Here is a 16,161-nt window from a genome sequence, read left to right on the forward strand (position 1 = left end):
TTAATGAGACCACACCTATTTTAATCAGGCCACGCCCCTTGTTGCTTTTCTTTCTTTCTTTTTAGCTATGGGGGGACGCATTTTTTTTTATAGCAATGGGGGGGGGGGGGGCGCATTATGAAATCTCGCACTGGGAGCCAAATTGGCTAGAAACAGCCCTGATCATTGCCATGGATACCGGGGCACCTGAAAGCTATATATGTCCGATGAACTACTAGAAAATGGCCACCGCAACCTGGAGATATATGGACATAATCCCACTGAAAATGGCCGCAGTTATATGGACACAACCAAGCCAAGTATCCCCCCTATGAACTATAGCCGCCAGCAACAACCAATGGACATACGTGCAGAGGACCACATGGAAGCATGAAATCGCCGCAGGCGCATGCGCAGAAGTAACCAGAAGTGGGGTGGAAGTGACGCGCCATGTCCTCCATCACCGGAAGTGTGGCGGAAGTACCGCCGATTCACTATTTGAGAGCTTTTAAAGTGTTTTTTTAACCTACAACACATTCGTTTTTATTTGTATTGAACTCCCAGTAATCTGCTAACAATTAGGCTGCACAGATTAATAGTTTTGAAGCATATATCATATAATTGAATCACATGACTCCCTATGATACCACAACCCTCCCACTAAGTACTATGACTATAAATAGATATACAGTCTCATTCTGTCCCTACCCCTTGAAGAAGTCTTATTAGACGAAATGCGTTGGTTGACCTGTACCTACCTCATTCTAAGATATGGAAATTTTTATTTGTTCTTACTGTAGTTTATAAGTTCATTTCGTGCTTTTAGTTCAGTTGTGTATTTATTGTTGTCCCATTTTTATGTGTCTCTTTTATGTTCAATTTTATGGTAATAAATAGCTTTTTTAATGTTATTTTAATTGGCAATTTTTACTTTATTGACACCGTGGTCGCTACTTATCCCTCATCCCCTCCTTTCTCATATATATATATTAGAGCTGAGCAGTTCAGATTCCTTGGAATCCGAAAGAGTCCGAACTTCTGGTATCAAGCCGTGCCTCGGGTTTTCCCACCAGACTCGGATTCCAAAATGTCATCATCCTGGCGTCGGATTTTTGCGGGACTGAATTCTATATGTTTCCTGCTGTGGTCACTTGGTGCCATTTCACTCTGTTCTCAGTCACACTGCTTTGTGCTGTGATATACAGTACTTTACTGGTTCAAGTGGCAGTGCGGTGCCCAGACTGTGTCCAGACTCCATACAAGTGGCTGTACTGTGTCCATACGAGTGGCTGTGCTGTGTTCAGACTCCAGACAAGTGACTGTGCTGTGTCCATCTTTACATGTGACTTTGCTTTGTCCAGACTCCATATACAAGTTGCTGTGCTATGTCCAGTGTCGGACTGAGGCATGAATGGCCTACCGGATAATGCAGTGGTAGGGGTTCATGTTTAGGGATGTGGCCAGTGTGCAGAGTGGGTGTGGCCAGCCACTACATTGGTTTGATTAACCATTTGAGAGTGCATGGGCTGGGCCCCTTGATAAATATATAAATACTGCTAGTGTATTCATGATAATGTCCAGCTAAATATTGGCAATGCACTGTATAGAATACTGTACATCATAGTCCTGTGATAGATAACATGCTGTATTTATAATGTATAATTCAAGTACACAGTCTGGAACCTGATTCCTAGAGGAGGAGGGGAGGGGGGCAGGCAGTTGGGCCTACTGAGGTTTTCTCTGTACCCCCGTGGGTCAGTCAACCCTGGCTGTGTATACCTAAAGTGGTTTTGCTGTGTTAATTAAGTGGCTGTGCTGTGTGCATCCAGAAGTGACTGTGCTGTGTCCATTAAGTGGCTGTCCAGTGTCCATCCACTCTAGTGCTGACAACGCACCTGTACATTGTCCATCAGCTCCAGTCCTGACAAATCACCTGCCCAGTGTCCATTTGCTCCAGTGCTGACCAAGCACATGTCCAGTGTTCATCGGCTCCAGTACTGAAAATGCACCTGTCCAGTGTCCATCTGCTCCAGTGCTGACAATGCACCTGTTCAGTGTCCATCTGCTCCAGTGCTGACAATGCACCTGTCCAAAGACCTTCTGCTCCAGTGCTGACAAATCACCTGTCCAGTGTCCATCTGCTCCAGTGCTGACAAATCACCTGCCCAGTGTCCATCTGCTCCAGTGCTGACAAAGCACCTGTCATGTGTCCATCTGCTCCAGTGCTGACTATGCACCTGTCCAGTGTCCATCCACTCCAGTGCTGACAGCACACCTGTCCAGTGTCCATCCACTCCAGTGCTGACAGCACACCTGTCCAGTGTCCATCTGCTCCAGTGCTGACAAAGCACCTGCACAGTGTCCATCTGCTCCAGTGCTGACAAAGCACCTGTCATGTGTCCATCTGCTCCAGTGCTGACTATGCACCTGTCCAGTGTCCATCTGCTCCAGTGCTGACAAATCACCTGCACAGTGTCCATCTGCTCCAGTGCTGACAAAGCACCTGCACAGTGTCCATCTGCTCCAGTGCTGACAAAGCACCTGTCATGTGTCCATCTGCTCCAGTGCTGACTATGCACCTGTCCAGTGTCCATCCACTCCAGTGCTGACAGCACACCTGTCCAGTGTCCATCTGCTCCAGTGCTGACAAATCACCTGCACAGTGTCCATCTGCTCCAGTGCTGACAAAGCACCTGTCCAGTGTCCATCCATTCCAGTGCTGACAACTCACCTGTCCAGCGTCCATCTGCTCCAGTGCTGCCAATGAACCTGTCCAGTTTTCATCCGCTCCATTGCTGACAAAGCAACTGTCCAGTTATCATCTGCTCCAGTGCTGATGGTGCACCTGTCCTGTGTCCATGTGCTCCAGTGCTGATAACACACCTGTCCATTGTCTATACAGTCCAGTACTGATGATGCACCTGTCCAGTGTCCATCTGCTTGAGTGTGAAAAGAGCTAAAAAAGTAAAAAAAAAGTTTTTTTAAAAAAATCCTTTTTTTTTTTAAAAGTGAAGAAAAGTATAAAAAAGTTAAAAGAGAGAAAAGTTAAAAATGTTAAATACTGTACAAATTGTTTATTTTTTGTGCTGTTCCCCACTGTGTATCCATAACATACAAATTCAGTGACAACGCAGGCTGTACCCGACTGTGTATCCATAACATAAAAGTACTGTGACTGCGTAAACCATACCCCATTACGTTCAGAAGCAGTGGAACTTCATAGTGTCATTTACAAACACAGTTTTTAAAAAAGTTAAAACAAATTAAAAAAAAGAAAAAAAAGTGGAAAACATTGATTTATTTTTGTGCTGTAACCCACTGTGTATCCATAACATACAAGTGCTGTGACTCCACACTGAGTGGTTATTTAAAAAAGGTTCAAGTAAATAAATAATACTATTAAACTTAGATTTTGTACAACTTGAGTGCGTTCACCAATATGGATCACTACGATCAGTCGAGAGCAGAGCAGGAAGCAAATACCAATGCTGCAGCTGCTGCCACCAATCATGATACAAGTCTTCCAACATCATCTACTAAAGCCGATGCCCAAGGGCATAAAGGTTTTAAGTCAGGGTATCTGAAATAAAAAAAATATATAATTTACAGTAGTAAAGAAAAAACACCTCTAATAAAGGGAAAGGTTAGTGCAGAAAAACATAAAATTGGCAACATGCCTTACAAATGGATATTGAACCACAGATTTTCCTCCCAACCTAAATTTGTCAAGGATTGGGAATTAGACCTGGGGGGTTTGGTGACCACAGACGATTGGGAAGATATTTATAAAAATACTTTCTCATTAACTACCAATGTGTTAGTCTTGGAGACTCATTACAAAGTACTTACAAGGTGGTATAGATGCCCAAATCTCCTTGCGAAAATCTACCCTGGAGTACCCAACACATGTTGGAGATGTGGGACAGCAGTGGGCACCCCACTTCATATATGGTGGGAATGCTCTCTCTTGCAACCGTATTGGCAAAAGGTGGTGGAGACAGCTAGCATTATTCTCGGTGAGGAGTTACCCTTTTGCCCTAGTTTTTGGTTATTAAATCTTACGCGTACACCTAGATATCACCTCAAGAAATCAATACTTCGCCATATTTTGAGTGCCTCTAAGGCAGTGATCCCAGTTCACTGGAAATCAATAGTGCCCCCCACTATGAAAGAGTGGACCGCCCGCTTAGATCACTATATGGCAACGGAGGACCTCATTTTGTCTTTGGAAATGAGAAACATATCCTTCACTGCTACTTGGAGCCCATGGCTGGAATATAAAGCGACAACCCATTACAAATCTTCTTTTCAAGAGATACCTCCACTTTTTATCTCCAGTAGCCACCTGTTATAAGTTACGATTAAAGCTCCTTAGGATGGGAAGAGAGATCCCCCCCCCCTCCCTAAACCTTGTCTGCCTACGTTATCTTTCTTTTTATTCCTCTACTCCGAGAGTAACACTACTCCTTATCCCTTTGTCTTTCTCTCTTTCTCCCGCTATCCTTCTTTCCTCTCCTACCTCTATTCTTTTCCTTTTTGCTTCAAGAAGTTGTAATTCATGTAATGTTTATGGGTTTTTTTTTCTCTGGGAGATATGATATGTAAGTGGAAAGGCGATATTCCCTTTACGGGTCTCTTTATTATACACGGTGTTGAATATCTCCGGAGGTTGTATCTCTGATGTTACTAGATGCTATTGAGCTGTTTCTGTATCGTTTTTTTTTTCTTAATGAAACTTCAATAAAAATCTATTTGCAAAAAAAAAAAATTGGCAACATGCCAATCACCACACGCAGTGGCAAGGAAAGAATCAGGCCTTGGCCTTTATTTATGAGTGGTGGTTCTGCAACTGTCAGTGAACCATCTTCTCTGTCTCTCATGACGATGGAAGTCCTATTTACTCATAGTCAAGAAAAGGTATAAAAACAATAAATAAAAAACCGCAAAGGCAATAGAACAAACTGTATGTTTAGAACCATCACACATCGCTGTGTAGAGTCTAGGGGGTATCCATATTAGCTATGTGTGAGTCTGACATTTCTCACACTGTCCTCACAGAGAAGCTTCTTTCACCTCCTTCCACCATTTCTGCACCATCTGCACATGTGGGGAGCAATACAAGTAAAGATAGTGATGATGAGGCCATAATAGAAACTGAGGATTCATGTATGGAAGTGGAACAGGATGAGGGGGATATGTGTGTACTACTACTATCTGACACTGAGGATGTTAATGACATTGTTTGTGTAAGTCAGCCACCAGTGGCTGTAGTTCTTGTTTGTGCTAAAAAGAAAGCCATGGGCATACGATCAAAAATAGCTTCCTCTCTGTAGTAGACTTATTTTTACCCAAATCCTGACAACGTTTGTGAAGGCTTCTGCTCTATTTGTGAGGCCAAAGTTAGTAGAAGTAGTGAAGTTAGCCATCTAGGCACCTCCTCCATGTTACGTCATTTGCAGTGAGTTCAAGAAATTTAGTTTACAAGATTATAATATAATTAACACCCATCAACCTTCTCATTAGTGAACAGAGGCAACCCTGACAAAAACATGTTTTGTAGGGGCCCAAAAAAAACAAGCACTACAGCCACAAAAGTGACAGTCCCTGTCGCTAAAGTGCTTGGTTTGTTAAACTGTGCATGTCCTTTTCAATATCAAACATAAAAGTGGGTGGGAGGGCACAAGGACAATTCCATCTTGCACCACTTGTTTTATTTTCATTATGGGCTGCATTTTTTGGGGAGCATTGGTGACTGTCTTATTATTTTACTGTCTTTTTGCTGCTAGGCCTCACAGAGAAAAGTTCATTCACATCAGTGTCTTCCTTAGTGGACCATAGAGTTGCCAATACCTAGCACAATCAATCTTTTTTTTAATTCTTCTTTTATTGATGACATAATAAATATAAGTGGGGTGAGTCAGCACTGTGAGTTGTCATTTGTGAAAAAAGTAAAAAAGAATTTCTCTTTTTAATTGTACAACTTGTGCACTGTATGTTGGATATATGGTTAACGTGGACCATACAGTTGTCTACATAATCAATTAATCAATCCATATTTTTGAAAATCTTCTTTTATTGACTTTTTGCCGCTTGGTCTCACCTCACTGTCACTTAGCTTACTCAACGAGGTAGCTTGGTCAGAGGCAGAACTCTGGGAGGCAACGGAGTCAGCTGCCGCTGGGCTCCTGCTTTGAAGGGGGGCATCTCTCCTCCTGTTCCGTTTGTTCAGCGACATTAATCAATTAAGTTAATTGACAGCAGCCGGTATCTCTTCCGTAGCCGACTTCCCCACTAGTCACTACACCTTACAAATTACACCCTCTTTATTATAGATACACTGGAAGCAGACACCTTACTGATGAAGCTATTTGCTCCTATAAAGGAAACATGAGAATTCTAACTATATGAAGTTATTTCTCTGACAATTACACGTAACTTCATATAGTTAGAATTCTCATACTTCCTATGCAAGAGCAAATATCTCCCATCAGTAAAGTGCATGCTTCCAGTGTAAAAGGTTGTGGTTTCTAATCCTGGATATGACACTTGCAAATTAATTGTCAGATAAATAATCAGCATTGTGAGTGACTGAGCAGATCTATGTAGTGCGTGGTTGGACCCCTACATAGATCTGCCTAGTTGCAACAGTTTTGCAGTAGCTTCATATAGTTAGAATTAGAGATGAGCGGGTTCAGTTTTACTCAGTGTTACTCGTATCTCAAAACGGCATCTTATTGGCTCTCGGATGACATATAGGGGGGGGGGGGTGGCACCAATATTTTACTTGCCTCCAGGCAACTGGGATAAACTTACGCCACTGAGCTTGGTGCAACCTTTTGACCTACACTGGATGAAAACAATATTGTGTTCTGAGAGGTGGTTGAAATTAAGTGAAAATGACTGGAAATTTATATTATTGAGGTTAATAATACTATAATCTAGTGATGTGCACCGGAAATTTTTTGGGTTTTGTGTTTTGGTTTTGGATTCGGTTCTGCAGCCGTGTTTTGGATTCGGATGCGTTTTGGCAAATCCTCCCTGAAAATTTTTTGTCGGATTCGGGTGTGTTTTGGATTCGGGTTTTTTTTACAAATAAAACTCAAAAACAGCTTAAATAATAGAATTTGGGGGTCATTTTGATCCCATAGTATTATTAACCTCAATAACCATAATTTCCACTCATTTCTAGTCTATTCTGAACACCTCACACCTCACAATATTATTTTTAGTCCTAAAATTTGCACTGATGTCGCTGGATGGCTAAGCTAAGCGACCCAAGTGGCCAACACAAACACCTAGCCCATCTAGGAGTGGCACTGCAGTGTCAGACAGGATGGCACTTCAAAAAATAGTCCCCAAACAGCACATGATGCAAAGAAAAAAAGAGGTGCACCAAGGTCGCTGCATGGCTAAGCTAAGCAACCCAAGTGGCCGACACAAACACCTGGCCCATCTAGGAGTGGCACTGCAATGTCAGACAGGATGGCACTTCCAAAAATAGTCCCCAAACAGCACATGATGCAAAGAAAAAAAGAGGTGCACCAAGGTCGCTGGATGGCTAAGCGAAGCGACCCAAGTGGCCGACACAAACACCTGGCCCATCTAGGAGTGGCACTGCAGTGTCAGACAGGATGGCCGATTTAAAAAATAGTCCCCAAACAGCACATGATGCAAAGAAAAAAAGAGGTGCACCAAGGTCGCTGGATGGCTAAGCTAAGCGACCCAAGTGGCCGACACAAACACCTGGCCCATCTAGGAGTGGCACTGCAGTGTCAGACAGGATGGCACTTCAAAAAATTGTCCCCACACAGCACATGATGCAAAGATAAATGAAAGAAACAAGAGGTGCAAGATGGAATTGTCCTTGGGCCCTCCCACCCACCCTTATGTTGTATAAACAGGACATGCACACTTTAACAAACCCAGCATTTCAGCGACAGGGTCTGCCACACGACTGTAACTGAAATGACTGGTTGGTTTGGGCCCCCACCAAAAAAGAAGCAATCAATCTCTCCTTGCACAAACTGGCTCTACAGAGGCAAGATGTGCACCTCCTCCTCATCCTCCGATTCCTCACCCCTTTCACTGTGTACATCCCCCTCCTCACAGATTATTAATTCGTCCCCACTGGAATCCACCATCTCAGGTCCCTGTGTACTTTCTGGAGGCAATTGCTGGTGAATGTCTCGACGGATGAATTGATTATAATTCATTTTGATGAACATCATCTTCTCCACATTTTCTGGAAGTAACCTCGTACGCCGATTGCTGACAAGGCGAGCGGCTGCACTAAACACTCTTTCAGAGTACACACTGGAGGGGGGGCAACTTAGGTAAAATAAAGCCAGTTTGTGCAAGGGCCTCCAAATTGCCTCTTTTTCCTGCCAGTATACATACGGACTGTCTGACGTGCCTACTTGGATGCTGTCACTCATATAATCCTCCACCATTCTTTCAATGGTGACAGAATCATATGCAGTGACAGTAGACGACATGTCAGTAATCGTTGGCAGGTCCTTCAGTCCGGACCAGATGTCAGCACTCGCTCCAGACTGCCCTGCATCACTGCCAGCGGGTGGGCTCGGAATTCTTAGCCTTTTCCCCGCAGCCCCAGTTGCGGGAGAATGTGAAGGAGGAGCTGTTGACGGGTCACGTTCCGCTTTACTTGACAAGTGTCTCACAAGCAGGTCTTTGCACCTCTGCAGACTTGTGTCTGCCGGAAAGAGAAATAAAACGTAGGCTTTAAACCTAGGATCGAGCACGGTGGCCAAAATTTAGTGCTCTGATTTCAACAGATTGGCCACCCGTGAATCCTGGTTATGCGAATTAAGGGCTCCATCCACAAGTCCCACATGCCTAGCGGAATCGCTCTGTTTTAGCTCCTCCTTCAATGTCTCCAGCTTCTTCTGCAAAAGCCTGATGAGGGGAATGACCTGACTCAGGCTGGCAGTGTCTGAACTGACTTCACGTGTGGCAAGTTCAAAGGGTTGCAGAAACTTGCACAACGTTGAAATCATTCTCCACTGCGCTTGAGTCAGGTGCATTGCCCCTCCTTTGCCTATATTGTAGGCAGCTGTATAGGCTTGAATGGCCTTTTGCTGCTCCTCCATCCTCTGGAGCATATAGAGGGTTGAATTCCACCTCGTTACCACCTCTTGCTTCAGATGATGGCGGGGCAGGTTCAGGAGTGTTTGCTGGTGCTCCAGTCTTTGGCACGCAGTGGCTGAATGCAAAAAGTGGACCGCAATTCTTCGGGCCACCGACAGCATCTCTTGCATCCCCCTGTTGTTTTTAAATAATTCTGCACCACCAAATTCAATGTATGTGCAAAACATGGGACGTGCTGGAATTTGCCCACATGTAATGCACGAACAATATTGCTGGCGTTGTCCGATGTCACAAATCCCCAGGAGAGTCCAATTGGGGCAAGCCATTCTACGATGATGTTCCTCAGTTTCCATAAGAGGTTGTCAGCTGTGTGCCTCTTCTGGAAAGTGGTGATACAAAGCGTAGCCTGCCTAGGAACGAGTTGGCGTTTGCGAGATGCTGCTACTGGTGCCGCCGCTGCTGTTCTTGCTGTGGGAGGCAATACATCTACCCAGTGGGCTGTCACAGTCATATAGTCCTGAGTCTGCCCTGCTCCACTTGTCCACATGTCCGTGGTTAAGTGGACATTGGGTACAACTGCATTTTTTAGGACACTGGTGACTCTTTTTCTGAGGTCTGTGTACATTCTCGGTATCGCCTGCCTAGAGAAGTGGAACCTAGATGGTATTTGGTACCGGGGACACACTAACTCAATAAATTCTCTTATTCCCTGTGAATTAACGGTGAATACCGGACACACGTCTAACACCACCCAGGCTGCCAAGGCCTGAGTTATCTGCTTTGCAGTTGGATGACTGCTGTGATATTTCATCTTCCTCGCAAAGGACTGTTGGACAGTCAATTGCTTACTGGAAGTAGTACAAGTGGTCTTCCGACTTCCCCTCTGGGATGACGATTGACTCCCAGCAGCAACAACAGCAGCGCCAGCAGCAGTAGGTGTTACATTCAAGGATGCATCGGAGGAATCCCAGGCAGGAGAGGACTCATCAGACTTGACAGTGACATGGCCTGCAGGACTATTGGCTTTCCTGTCTAAGGAGGAAATTGACACTGAGGGAGTTGGTGGTGTGGTTTGCAGGAGCTTGGTTACAAGAGGAAGGGATTTAGTTGTCAGTGGACTGCTTCCGCTGTCACCCAAAGTTTTTGAACTTGTCATTGACTTCTGATGAATGCGCTCCAGGTGACGTATAAGGGAGGATGTTCCTAGGTGGTTAACGTCCTTACCCCTACTTATTACAGCTTGACAAAGGCAACACACGGCTTGACAAATTTTGTCCGCCTTTCTGTTAAAATAATTCCACACCGAAAAGGTGATTTTTTTTGTAATTTGACCAGGCATGTCAATGGCCATATTCGTCCCACGGACAACAGGTGTCTCCCCGGGTACCTGACTTAAACAAACCACCTCACCATCAGAATCCTCCTTGTCAATTTCCTCCTCAGTGCTAGCAACACCCATATCCTCATCCTGGTGTACTTCAACAGTGACATCTTCAATTTGACTATCAGGAACTGAACTGCGGAGGCTCCTTCCAGCAATTGCAGGGGGCGTGCAAATGGTGTAAGGCGCCACCTCTTCCCGTCCAGTGTTGGGAAGGTCAGGCATCGCAACCGACACAATTGGACTCTCCTTGGGGATTTGTGATTTAGAAGAACGCACAGTTCTTTGCTGTGCTTTTGCCAGCTTAAGTGTTTTCATTTTTCTAGCGGGAGGATGAGTGCTTCCATCCTCATGTGAATCTGAACCACCAGCCATGAACATAGGCCAGGGCCTCAGCCGTTCCTTGCCACTCCGTGTCGTAAATGGCATATTGGCAAGTTTATGCTTCTCATCAGACGCTTTTAATTTGGATTTTTGGGTCATTTTACTGAACTTTTGTTTTTGGGATTTTACATGCTCTCTAATATGACATTGGGCATCGGCCTTGGCAGACGACGTTGATGGCATTTCATTGTCTCGGCCATGACTAGTGGCAGCAGCTTCAGCACGAGGTGGAAGTGGATCTTGATCTTTCCCTATTTTACCCTCGACATTTTTGTTCTCCATTTTTTAATGTGTGGAATTATATGCCAGTAATATATCAATAGCAACGGCCTACTGTACCGTACTGCTATATATTATATACTGGTGGTAAGCAAAATTCTGCACTATCCTCCTACTATATATACTGCTCACAACTAAAACGCACCACAGGTATGGATGGATAGTATACTTGACGACACAGAGGTAGGTAGAGCAGTGGCCTACTGTACCGTACTGCTATATATTATATACTGGTGGTCAGCAAAATTCTGCACTGTCCTCCTACTATATATACTGCGCACAACTAAAATGCACCACAGGTATGGATGGATAGTATACTTGACGACACAGAGGTAGGTAGAGCAGTGGCCTACTGTACCATACTGCTATATATTATATACTGGTGGTCAGCAAAATTCTGCACTGTCCTCCTACTATATAATACTGCGCACAACTAAAATGCACCACAGGTATGGATGGATAGTATACTTGACGACACAGAGGTAGGTAGAGCAGTGGCCTACTGTACCGTACTGCTATATATTATATACTGGTGGTCAGCAAAATTCTGCACTGTCCTACTATACTGTATATACTGCGCACAACTAAAATGCACCACAGGTATGGATGGATAGTATACTTGACGACACAGAGGTAGGTAGAGCAGTGGCCTACTGTACCGTACTGCTATATATTATATACTGGTGGTCAGCAAAATTCTGCACTGTCCTTCTATTATATAATATTGCGCACAACTAAAATGCACCACAGGTATGGATGGATAGTATACTTGATGACACAGAGGTAGGTAGAGCAGTGGCCTACTGTACCGTACTGCTATATATTATATACTGGTGGTCAGCAAAATTCTGCACTGTCCTCCTACTATATAATACTGCGCACAACTAAAATGCACCACAGGTATGGATGGATAGTATACTTGATGACACAGAGGTAGGTAGAGCAGTGGACTACTGTACCATACTACTGTACCATACTGCTATATACTGGTGGTCAGCAAAATTCTGCACTGTCCTCCTACTATATAATACTGTGCACAACTAAAATTCACCACAGGTATGGATGGATAGTATACTTGATAACACAGAGGTAGGTAGAGCAGTGGCCTACTTTACCGTACTGCTATATATTATATACTGGTGGTCAGCAAAATTCTGCACTGTCCTCCTACTATATAATACTGCGCACAACTAAAATTTACCACAGGTATGGATGGATAGTATACTTGACGACACAGAGGTAGGTAGAGCAGTGGCCTACTGTACCGTACTGCTATATATTATATACTGGTGGTCAGCAAGATTCTGCACTGTCCTCCTACTATATATACTGCGCACAACTAAAATGCACCACAGGTATGGATGGATAGTTTACTTGACGATACAGAGGTAGGTAGAGCAGTGGACTACTGTACCGTACTGCTATATAATATTGGTGGTCACTGGGCAGCATAAGTCTGCACTGTCCTCCTATACTACAATGCAGCACAGATATGGAGCGTTTTTCAGGCAGAGAACATAGATATTTTCAGCACACTGAGCACAGATATTTGCAGCACACTGAACACAGAAACTGAGAGAATGCTGCACGTCCTCTCCCTATCATCTCCAATGCACGATTGAAAATGGCGGCGATGCGCGGCTCCTTATATAGAATACGAATCTCGTGAGAATCCGACAGCGGGATGATGACGTTCGGACGCGCTCGGGTTAACCGAGCAAGGCGGGAGGATCCGAGTCTGCCTCGGAACTGTGTAAAATGGGTGAAGTTTGGGGGGGTTCGGATTCCGAGAAACCAAACCCGCTCATCACTACTATAATCTAATCTTATATTTTGTGATTTTTATTTTTTATTTTTTTTCTTAAATGCAAAACCAATACCAAAACCAAAAGCAGTCACTACATTTTCTGGACACCACAAACAGATGACGAATTAGAACCAAAACCAGCAAAAACGGTCAGGTGCACTTCTCTAATATATATACATATATATACACACACACACACACACACAGTGGTGGCCAAAATTGCGGACACTTTTTGAAATTTGAATGTTTTTAAACTTCAAATGCTTATGAAAACTGTTTCACTTAATGCAGTGCAATGATTCATATATCAAATGAAAGGAAATGTAATGCTGAATTCAACACAATAAACAGGGGTTATAGATATTGAATCCAAATAATTTTACAGGGTTTGCCCTGTGTGGTGTAGGGGTATGCTCTCCTGTGCTGCATATTATTATAATAACTCCAAATAAAAGGGTTATTATTATCCAAATAATTTTTACAGGGTTCGCCCTGTTTGGTGTAGGGGTACGGTCTCCTGTGCTGCATATTATTATAATAACTCCAAATAAATGGGTTATTATCCAAATAATTTTTACAGGCTTTGCCATGTGTGTGGTTTAGGGATATGCTCTCCTGTGCTGCATATTATTATAATAACTCCAAAAAAAGGGTTATTATCCAAATCATTTTTACAGGCTTGCCGTGTGTGTGTGGTTTAGGGGTACACTCTCCTGTGCTGCATATTATTATAATAACTCCAAATAAAAGGGTTATTATCCACATAATTTTTACAGGGTTTGCCCTATGTGGTGTAGGGGTATGCTCTCCTGTGCCGCATACTGTTATATAACTCCAGAAAAATAATGGAGAATAAAAATTGGGAGGATAAAATAGGGAAAGATCAAGAACCACTTCCTCCTAGTGCTGAAGCTGTTGCCACTAGTAATGACATAGACGATGAAATGCCATCATGTCATCTGCCAAGACCGATGCTCAATGTCATAGTAGAGGACATGTAAAATCCAAAAAGCCAAAGTTCAATAAAATGACCCGAAAAAATAAATTTAAATCATCTGAGGAAAAACGTAAACTTGCCAATATGCCAGTTACGACACAGAGTGGCAAGGAACGGCTGAGGCCCTGGCCTATCTTCATGACTAGTGGTTCAGCTTTACATGATGATGGAAGCCCTCATCCTCCCGCTAGAAAAATGAAAAGAGTTAAGCTGGCAAAAGCACAGCAAAGAACTGTGCATTCTAAGATGGTATCACAAATCCCCAAGGAGAGTCCAAATGTGTAGGCGGTTGTGATGCCTGACCTTCCCAACACAGGATGGGAAGGGGTGGCTCCTTCCACCATTTGTACGCCCTCTGCAAGTGCTGGAAAGAGCACCCACAGTCCAGTTTCTTATATTCAAATTGAAGATGTCACTGTTAAGTACACCAGGATGAGGATATGGGTGTTGCTGGCGCTGAGGAGGAAGTTGACGAGGAAGATTCTGATGGTGATGTGGTTTGTTTAAATCAGGCACCGGGGGAGACAGTTGTTGTCTGTGGAATGAATAAGCCCATTGTCATGCCTGGGCAAAATACCCAATAAAACACCTCTTCGGTGTGGAATTATCTCTCCACAAATCCAGACAACAGGTGTCAAACCATCTGTTGCCTTTGTCAATGCATAATAAGTAGGGGTAAGGACGTTAACCACCTTGGAACATCCTCCCTTACATGTCACCTGCAGCGCATTCATCATAAGTCATTGTCAAGTTCAGAAACTTTGGGTAATAGTGTAAGCAGTCCACTGACACCTAAATGATGTGGTTTTGTTTGTTTGAATATTATTTATATGTGAGGATGAGGATGTAAACACTGAAGGGGGTGGGGGATCTGAGGATGAGGACGACATCTTGCTACTGTAGAGCCAGTTTGTGCAAGAAGAGATTAATTTCTTCTTTTTTGGTGGGGGCCCAAACAAACCAATCATTTCGGCCACAGTCGTGTAGCAGACCCTGATGCTGAAATGATGGGTTTGTTAAAGTGTGCATGTCCTGTTTATACAACATAAGGGTGGATGGGAGGGCCCAAGGACAATTCCATCTTGCACCTTTAAAAGTGCCATCCTGTCTGCCACTGCAGTGCCACTCCTAGATGGGTCAGGTGTTTGTGCCGCCCACTTGGGTCGCTTAGCTTAGTCATACAGCTACCTCATTGCACCTCTTTTTCTTCTTTGCATTATGTGCTCTTTGGGGCCTAGTTTTTAAAAGTGCCATCCTGTCTGACACTGCAGTGCCACTCCTAGATGGGCCAGATGTTTGTGCCACCCACTTGGGTCGCTTAGCTTAGTCATCCAGCGACCTCGGTGCAACCTTTTGGCCTAAAAACAAAATTGTGAGGGTAGACTGGAAATTAGTGGAAATTAATGTTATTGAGGTTAATAATACAGTAGGATCAAAATTACGTCCACATTATGTGATTTTAGCTGTTTTTATGTTTTTTTTTTAAATTATCCATATCCAAAACCAAAACCCAAAAGGGTGGTTTTGGCAAAACCAATCCAGATCCAAAACACGAGCGGGGATCCAGATTCAAAACTAAAACACAAAACCCGAAAAGTGCCCGCTGCACATCTCTAATATATACATGTATTACGACATAATACTATTTACTATTTTGTTGGAACATGGTAAATAAGTACTGTAATAATCCACTCATTTAGTAATTCACTGCTGATCTCATTGCTAATTTGATTGGAGTTTCCATCCTTAGGAAATAAAGAATGGTGGTGACTTGGCATTAAAACAGTTTTGGCAGAACATGTGACGAGGACTTTCCAATTTCCTGTCTTGTTAGCTAGAAAGTGATAAGAAGACTACAAGCGGTCCATGGATAACAGCAATAAAACTGAGTGAGTAAAAGTGGGATGACCCCAAACAGTCACTGTTTGATTTGTTTCACTGGGGAAATTAGATATGCAATAATTTGTTGTACTTATTTATATCATTGTACTTTTAGAGTAACAAAACACTTTTTTGACTTTTATGCAACTGATTTAATCTACCGCAAACCTTCCCTATAAAACCCTCTCCAAGTACTGTGGCTGCCAAGTGAAGCACTAGGGATAAAGACCCCCACCAACGATTCTGCACATTTTTCAGTTATTGCAGCTCAGTGCTGCTCTATGGCTGTTCTGAAGCTTGTTTTTCTGAAATTGAAATCCTGCAGCTACACTTAAATTCCCACTA

Source organism: Pseudophryne corroboree, chromosome 1, assembly GCF_028390025.1.
Source record: "Pseudophryne corroboree isolate aPseCor3 chromosome 1, aPseCor3.hap2, whole genome shotgun sequence".
Classification (NCBI taxonomy): domain Eukaryota; kingdom Metazoa; phylum Chordata; class Amphibia; order Anura; family Myobatrachidae; genus Pseudophryne; species Pseudophryne corroboree.